The sequence below is a fragment of the Armigeres subalbatus genome, chromosome 3, assembly GCF_024139115.2.
Source record: "Armigeres subalbatus isolate Guangzhou_Male chromosome 3, GZ_Asu_2, whole genome shotgun sequence".
Taxonomy (NCBI): Eukaryota; Metazoa; Arthropoda; class Insecta; order Diptera; family Culicidae; genus Armigeres; species Armigeres subalbatus.
Genome location: NC_085141.1, coordinates 51,560,240 through 51,569,738, shown reverse-complemented (window position 1 = coordinate 51,569,738; position 9,499 = coordinate 51,560,240). Strand labels below are relative to the sequence as shown.

The 9,499-nt window shown below is 39.7% G+C and overlaps 1 non-coding gene across 1 annotated transcript; it reads left to right on the top strand.

Annotated features, from left to right (window-relative positions):
- The first annotated feature begins 923 nt into the window (after positions 1-923).
- Positions 924-1,010, top strand: Trnastop-uca (transfer RNA opal suppressor (anticodon UCA)). The gene has a single exon. It is a non-coding gene; the product is annotated as a tRNA-Sec (tRNA).
- The last annotated feature ends 8,489 nt before the right edge of the window (positions 1,011-9,499 follow it).

The window sequence follows — 9,499 nt, the reverse complement described above, 5'->3', positions numbered from 1 at the left end:
AAGTTGTATTCCCGGAATTTATCAAGGATTTGTCGCAGAGTAAACATCTGGTCCGTTGTTGATCGTCTTTCTCAAAAACCGCTTAGATATTCGCCGACAAAAGTCTCCGCCAACGAACACAGTCTGCTTAACAGAATCCTGGAAATTACCTTGTATGCGGTATTGAGGAGTGTTATACCTCGATAATTAACACACTCTAGTCTGTGCCCTTTCTTGTAGATAGGACATATGAGGCCATCAAGCCAGCTCGAAGGCATTTCTTCTCCCTCCCAAATTATTTCAATCACTTGCTGGATGTTTTCGTTCAGCTGATCACTCACAACTTTAGAAGCTTCCGTCCTTCCCAGCGGTCTTGCCGTTCTTCAGCTCTCGAACAGCTTTTCGCACTTCGTCTAGCGTTGGTGGTTCCACTGCTTGGCCATCATCTTCAATCCTGATTCTGTTTGTGCCCTCTCTGTCCGATTGTCCATTCAACAATAACTCAAAGTGCTTCTTCCACTTAGCAGTAGGGATCGTACGGATTGCCACGATATTAGACCGTTTGTTAAACTGAAACATTCATTAGAATTTAGTCTTTAGTATTTGTTTGGTTTGCTAAATCACAAGACGCGTCTCGAAGACCGTCGAAACATAGTTTGTGGTTTACAAAATCACAAGACACGTCTCGAAGACCGTCGAAAAATGGTTTGTGGTGCCGCATCTGGAAGACCGCTGGAAAAATAGTTTGTGGTTTGAAGAACATCAAAGCCTCACCGTGGAAAATTTCAATGCGCAAATGGAAGATCGGTGGAAATGGTTTGTGGTTTGGAAAACTATAAGACGTGTCTGAAAGGTGGCCGAAAATAATGTTTTGTAGTTTGTGAAACTACAAGGTGCGTATGGAAGTTTAACGGAAAATGGTTTACGATCTAGAAAATTTCAAAGCCCAGTCGAGCCTCAGTGGTCCGGGGTGCAGGCTTCAAACCTGTAGTCGATTAGCGTCGAAATGGTTCGATTCCACCTACTGGGCGCCAATAACGAAATCTGAGAGAAATGGAGAAATATTCAATGCTGTATTGTTCGAAGTTGTTCGGAAAGCCAAATACATATATTATCTAGAAATTTATCTTGGAATGTACTGACTTAGTAGCCATAGCGGGTTTACCTGAAGGAGCAGATATCTTGGAAATTGAAAAAAATAATATGGTTGCTGGTTTTTTATTGTGCGTAATTGTGAATTTATTATGCGTAAGATTAGTTTGGAGTTATTGGCTAGCAGTAATACTTGATGCCAAATGATCAATAATGTGCTGCGAAACTAAAAATTCGATTAAATGTACGGATTTCGATTGGCTTTGAATTGGATTTGTATTGGATCGGATTTTGGTTTGGATTTGCATTAGAATAAAATTGGATTTGCATTAGAATTTGATTGTATTTATATTAGGATTTGGATTGGATTGGATTTTTGGATTGGATTTATATTAGATTTGGATTGGATTTGGAATGGATTTGATTAGATTTGGATTGGCTTTGAATTGGATTTGTATTGGATCGTATTTTGGTTTGGATTTGCATTAGAATTGGATTGGATTTGCATTAGAATTGAATTGGATTTGCATTAGCATTGGATTGGATTTAGATTAGGATGTGGATTGGATTTAGATTGGATTTGGATTGGATTTGGATTGGTTTTGGATTGGATGTGGATTTGGATTGGATTTGGATTGGATTGGATTTGGATTGGATTTGGATTAGATTTGGATTGAATTTGCGTTGGATTTGGATTTTCTCATCTTTATTATGTTGTTCTTAAATCTTCTTAGTAATGAAGTTCAACACCGCTTAGTTTTGGATTGCATTTGGGTAAGATTTGGAAAGTTTTTGGAAAAAATTGTCATTGTATTTAACAAACAAAAGAAGACCATTGGCTTCGTAAATTTTTTGTACTCTAATCATCCAACGAAAGTATGAAAGGGGTTCCATTTTTCCCGGGAAACGGGAAATAAAATGTGAACTTCCCGGGATTTCCCGGGTTTCCGGGAAATAAAACAATTATGCGAAACTTAAAATCGTAACGTGAAATAATAACTGGGATAATATACTTTCGACCTGAATGGATTGATACTTGATACATTGTGAAAAAATGATTAAAGAGTTGTTGAAAAGTCTGAAAATTTGTCTCTTTTTAGTTCGAGAGCGTTACCTAGGTCTATGTCTGCAAAACGCTCGCTATATCATAAGCATCAGATGGGGAAGTTTCAGCATCTACTCTCGTTAGAGAGTAAGATATGCTGTGTCCAGATGATTCCTTGATTCTTCCTTGATATGGAGGAGAAGACGGCTTTGACAGGATTTGTTCTGTTATTGCCGGAAGATTTCTAACATCAACCATTCTGGTACTCGTCCGTATATTTTATTAATGCAAACAATATTCTGGTCAAATTTGATATATAATAAGAACCATGATACGAGCACTTGACCAGATTTTGGCCTTTGCATTTGAAGTATGTAAGCAATAAATGTTTTTTTTTCAAAAGCGAAAAAATACGTTCAGACGAGCGTTTTATGGTCGTACCTTACAAATCATAACTATCAATATTAAATGAATCTTTCTGTCAAACTTTGTTTGAAATTTCGAGCAGCACCAGAAACGCATTAAATTACATAAGTTTGGCGAGCTTTTGTTATTAGACTGTTGTAATGTTCTTATAGTAAAGACCTAAAATATGTTAACATTTGTACTCTAACATATCCAGACAGTAAATTCTCAATAGTTTATTATAATTTAGCAAAAGAAAGAAAAACGATTGTTCGGAACATGAGCATGTTTGGAACACGTATCGGGGTTTGATTCAAAAAGTATTGAAAGTCTTAAAAATAAGCATCTGACAATAAACCTACCAAAGCCGTCACTACCCTAAATATCTGCGATCTGGAGAAAATTTGTCGTCCTGCACAATTAAATAACTTTATTTTTGCTATTGAGAAATTTCATCAAATACTTGATTTATGAAATATACTATTTAATAGACATTTCATTATGGGAACAGTGAGAAGGTGTTAGTCAAAAATATAATTGATACTCCCTCATCAAATTTGCAAAATAAGAAAAGGATTTCCAAATACTTTAACTGATTACAGTCGTCTCCAAAAATTGGTAAATACTTTAACATAATAATTTCCCGGGAAATTCGGGAAACTAAAGTGCGCATCCCGGGAATCGGGAATCCCGGGAAAATTGATTTCCCGGGAAAACGTTTCCGGGAATGGAACCCCTGAATCACGTTTTATCTTTCGCGACTCACGGTTTGGGAACCCACACTCTGAATCATTTTTCTGATATTAAAACCATGATGTTGAGGTGTTGAGTCAAGTTTATTTTGGTGTACAGTTTTCAATTTAGTTAACCGGTTTCTCAAATGCAACCAATGTTCACCTTCATTTCATTTAAAAAGCCTAGGAGAAAAATAAGTATTGCATCCCATGCCGGAAGATTTTTTTTTTGCGTTTTTAATGAGAGAAGAAGGGAAATGTGGGGTTTGAGTGTGCTAATAGATTCACACATCAGTGTGTCAATCGGCGAGCAGCAAGCCATGACTTTTCCTCTTCTAGTCAGACCTCCGCGGCGTGCACACGCATCCACGGAGAGTCGCTGTCATAACTTCGTTCCGGCCATTTAGGGCCACACAAATATGAAGAACAAGTGATCAGCGAGGCGCAGGAAAAAATGGAGCAGAACGATATGCGGAGGTTCTATGAGTCTGTCAATGGCGTGCGGAGAAATACAGCGCCATCTCCCGTCATGTGCAACGACCAACAAGGGAATTTGCTGACAGATAAAATCGAAGTGGCTGCCAGGTGGAAGCAACAAAGCTGTTAAAGAGCTGAAAACAATAAGGCTGCCGGGAAGGACCAGCTCCCGGCTGAACTTCTCAAACAAGTTCTGCACCATATTATGTCGAAAATATGTGAAGACGAGGAAATGCCTGCTAGCTGGTTGGACGGCCTCATTTGCCCTCTCTTTAAGAAAGGGCACAGACTGGAGTGCGTCAATTACCGAGGAATAACCCTCCTTAATTCGGCGTACAAAATTATGTCCCGTATTCTGTTCAACAGATTGAGAACGCTTGAAGAGTCCTTCGTCGGCGAATACCAAGCAGGTTTTCGTGACGGCCGATCAACGACGGATCATTGATTTCAATGCGGCGTACGATTCAGTGAAACGGAATGAATTATGGCAAATTATGCTTGAACATGGTTTTCCGGCGAAACTGATTGGGCTGATTTGCATAACGTTGGACGGATCGAAATAAAGTGTAAGGGTTGCGGATGAAATATCGACGTCATTTGTTACCTTAGATGGATTAAAACAGGGTTATACACTCTCGAATCTACTGTTCAATATAGCGCTCGAGGGAGCGATTAGGAGAGCGATACCATTATCACAAGATCGCGTATGCTCATCGGGATTAATCGTTGTGCCGTGGAAGAGGTTTTTGTGCCTTTTAAGAGGGAGACAGCGAGGATTGGACTCACGATCAATATCAGCAAAACGAAGTGCATGGTCGCTGGCAATCAACGTAGGTTCATTAGTGGTGGTGGTAACGAAATGGTGCTGGATGTTGAAAAATTTGAAGTGGTAGAAAAATTTGTGTACCTTAAGAAACCAATTGGAACAGATGCTGGGTCATTAGGACGAATGGTCATTAGGCCGAATAATCATTAGGCCGAATGAGCACTGGGGAGTGAGAAGTGGCTAGTGCGAAGTGAGGAAGAAGTAGAACGGAAGAACAAAAAATGAAAAAGGAGGGAGAAGTCAGAAGGAAGAAGGAAGAAGAAAAAAGGAAAAAGAAGTAACAAGGAAGAAAAAAAAAGAAGCAGGAAGAAGGAAGAAGAAAAGAAGGAAGAAGGAAGAAGTAAGAAAGAAGAAGGAAGAAGAAGGAATAAGGAATAAGTAAGAAGGGAGAAAAGAGAAGGAAGAATGAAGAAGGAAGACGGGAGAAAGATAGAAGAAAAAAGAAGAAAGAAGAAGGAAGAACAAAGAAAGAAGAAGGATGAAGAAAGAAAGAAGAATTAAGAAGAAAGAAAGAAGAAGGAAGAAGAAAAGAAGGAAAGAAGAACGAAGGAAGAAGAAAGAAATAAGAAGGAAGAAGGAAAAAGGAAGAAGGAAGAAGGAAGGAGGAAGAAGAAAGAAGGAAGAAGAAAGAAGGAAGAAGAAAGAAGGAAGAAGAAAGAAGGGATAAGGAAGAAGAAAGAAGGAAGAAGGAAGAAAGAGGAAGGAAGAAGGAAGAAAGAGGAAGGAAGAAGGAAGAAAGAGGAAGGAAGAAGGTAGAAGGAAGAAAAGAGAAGGAAGAAGGAAGAAAGAGGAAGGAAGAAGGTAGAAGGAAGAAGGGAGAATGAAGAAAGAAGAACGAAGCCGAACACCGATAAGCCGCCATTACCGAACGTGGAAAGCTGGATAGAGCTTATTACGAAACCAGCTTTAGTCCCGTAGTCTGCAAACGAAAACAAAATTTGCGCTGTATACTACTCTGATTCCTCCGGTGGCTTTATACGGCCATGAAACATGGACGTTAAAGGAGACTGATCGGAGAGCTCTCGGAGTGTTTGAGCGTAAGGTGCTGCGGACAATACTCGGCGGTAAACAGGAGAACGGTATCTGGCGGCGTCGCTTCTTCTTCTTCTTCTTCTTATTGGCATTACATCCCCACACTGGGACAGAGCCGTCTCGCAGGTTAGTGTTCATTAAGCACTTCCACAGTTATTTACTGCGAGGTTTCTAAGCCAAGTTACCATTTTTGCATTCGTAAATCATGAGGCTAACACGATGATTCTTTTATGCCCAGGGGAGTCGAAACAATTTCCAATCCGAAAATTGCCTAGACCGGCACCGGGAATCGAACCCAGCCACCCTCAGCATGGTCTTGCTTTGTAGCCGCGTGTCTTACCGCACGGCTAAGGAGGGCCCCGTCGACGCATGAATCACGAATTGTACCAGGTGTATAAAGGGCTGGATATTATTGAGCAGACTACGGTGGACTGGTCAAGTTGTTCGTATGCCGGAAGAACGTCAAGCGAAGATAATATTTGGTAGAGAACCCGGAAGAGGCAGGCTTCGTGGAGGGCCGTGAACATGATGACTTTTTGCAGTTGAAGAGGACCTGAGGGCGCTCAATGTTCAGGGCGACTGGAAGCGATTGGCCAAAGATCGAGTCCAGTGGAGAAGGATACTCCATTCGGCGTAGGTTCATTGAAGAGCTGTAGCCCATCAAGTATCAAGTAAGTACCTCATTCTAACACAATAGTGCATTTTATTCTCTAGATGTTGTCGGGCAACTTTCTGAACAGATTGTACGAACAAATCATGGATCTATCATTGTATCAAATGTCTCAAAGAAGTCTTGAAGAATTGTTCCATTGAGGAGCGTCCGAAGAAATTCGGAAGAATTTTTAATGCATGAAATTAGTTTATGCCGATTACAGACGGCGTGACGCCGCCACCGTTGAAAAAAAATGACCTATCAAGCCTCCGCCGTTAAATTTTTCAATCGGCGCACAGGTCTATTTTTGGAATCACTTGAATGTCGCGGCAAGGTTGTAACAGTAGTCCGTTACACGAAACGGATTTCAATAGGACATCGGCAGTTGAATCTGCTCAAGATTCCTGGTACGTGGCGCATGTGTAAGCAACGATATTGCAAGCAACATCGTCCGGAACATCTTTTGCTGGCGAGCATAGGGTGCTAAATGTCCATGAAGAAAAAATACATACGATTTGACAGTTAGGTACCCAACGTGTTTTGGACAGCAGAACAAAGGGAACCGAAGCGACAATCTTTATCTTGTAACTAAAATATCTTTTGTGTAGATGCATATACAGCAACGACAACTGTATATGATTGTTCGGAAACTCTTATCATGTTCATCTTGAGCAAAATGGCGCTGACAAATTTAAAGTAAACGACCCAATCCCAGTATGAAACATGAATAAAATAAATTTTACGCTGTCGTTCTGTGAAAATCAAAGTAAGTAAACAGAATACTATTTATTTGCTGCCTTTATCCCAAATTTCACATTTCAGCGATGTGTAGTTGGCGAGAACCAGCGATTCCTCCATACTAAAAAAATGATTTTACTTTAAATGTAGTGGCGACATCTCTTAAAAATGCCACCTTTGACGGGGTTCTATTATCTTGTAAATAATATTTCGAATTGTTATTAGACTTTAGGTAATCTTTTTTGCACCACATCGCATGGAACGACCCAAGAACAGTTATTAAAGTAATCGCCTAAGTTATCACGATAATAAAGATTTAAAAAAAAAAGTAATCGCCTACATCCATGCAACCGGTAGACACAACACCTGAGACTCTATAAGATTCGCTAAGTCTCTCGCGAGAATTAATTGATTGCCCTTGATCGCGGTTGAGTTTGCTGGAGAACCTTTGTGGACTGGGAAAAGGAATTAAGAAGCGTAACTTCCTGACTACTGGTGGGAGCGAGAAGTCGGAAACTAGAGCGCGAACACGAAATCCATTCAGGAACTCTTTACGAAAAGATGACTTGTGCCCTGACTATTTATTCTGAGGGCTCCAAGCTTCCTATTTCACTTTTGCCTGGTTAGTTGAACCGTTTCCAAAGTATTCCCCGTGATCCGCAAATTGCCCAAAGTGAGATAGTTTAATAAAAGGAGGTAGCTCAGTGAATAATAGTTTCAGTTTTACAGGATTAGTTAGTATCCAGTAACCCGTAACGCTGGGTAGATACCTTTACGTGGTGTGTTACGGGGTAAGATCTACCACGGTTACATTGCCAGCTACAGGCAAATCCTGACCCAACGAATACCTTCCTCATTATCCAACTCCGTGGTATTTATGAGGGTGTCGCTAAGTCGGTGGCCTCTCGTTATCTAAGTACCACATCAACACTTCCTTTCTCTCCCTAGTTACGGTGAAGATGGGCGTGGCCAGGATTAGTAATCCTCATGCTTTTGTTATTTTTGTTTAAGACTGGAATCAAGGACCACTCCCCTTCTTGATTTCTTATAGCATTCTAGATAAGGATCTCAAAAGTAAAACATGAGTATCACTAGTGTCCAATCTACGAATTACATCGTAAGAATGCTAATGCTAACAGGATTAGTTAGTTCCCAGTGTCAATTGTTCGATATACTGTGCGCCAATCAAGTAGGGGAAACTGGACACACATGATCCCCACTTTTTGTTTAGGATATTTCTCGATGTAACATGCACAGATTTTCACGCTTCTTGATGGACTTGATAAATAATTTAATAAGCTATTCAAAAACGTCATTGGAAGCAATTATTTGTTCATGAAAGTTACCAAAAAATCGATTTTGCCGAAAGATAGAAAATTTGGCATTTTTAAAACTTGTGGGAGACTTGATCCCCATATAGGGGGAAATTGATCCCTTTATAAGCTGAACATGTTTAGGTTCTTCCAAGTCTAATGAAAGGTTAAATTGGTCTAGCCTCAAATCCTAATAATTCTTCATAGTCTGCCGTAATATCAGTCGTGCGAAAATTAAATATTGTTGGTATCAAGCGAGGCAAGTATTTTAGTTCTCGAATAGAGTAATAGTGACAGATAGAATGTCTGCTATAGCAACAAAATTGGCCATTTTCTCCACTAACTCCACTTTTCTTTCTAACCATTCACTTCACTAAAAGACAGTGGTCATATCACGACAACCATGATGTTCCCAAGAGGATCTCTCTTTGTGATTGATACAGTTATGATACCAAAAATGGTTGATCAATACATAAATATATCTTTGTAATTTTAGAACCTAATTATTCTACTAAATATCTGAAAATTAGCCACACTGCAAATGCCATGACGATCCCTGTTTTGGGACCAATAAAAAAAGACTGTGATACCGCCATCGGGGGTGACAATGGGTCTGGGGGTGAGAATGGGTCATCGTTCTCACCGGCAGTCTAGAGGTAGTAGAGCAAAATTGTTCAAAATGGTCTCTTATATTCTGGTCTTCTTGCCCTCAGATGCATTCAATCTATTCTACAAGCATTCTAAGTAGCTGAAACAGTGACCCATTCTCACCCCTATTTTACCCATTGCCTCCCCCGACGACGGTACATCGAGATCGCCAGACTACTACCAATAACACAACCGTGATCATACCAGGATGATGATTTCATACATCAATATGGTACTATCACGCATCATCATTTTTGTAGTGCGTGTTATTATTATACAAATGCGATTTCTCTTAAACGACTGATCAAAAGATGTTGAATGAGCCTATTATTGAAAATTCTTTAAGAAGATTTACAAATAAATGGTGATTGTAAGCAAACTTCTCCTAGTTCAAACGGAAAAACAATTTAATACCAGATCGAACAATACTGATTTTAAGCCCTGTGATTTGTTGAGTATTTTCAAAGCTTAATATCAAGGAATGTAAAATAACAACATTGCCAATGACAACGACATTATCCTCTCTTGTAAATGTTGGGACAAACTCAACTCGCAATA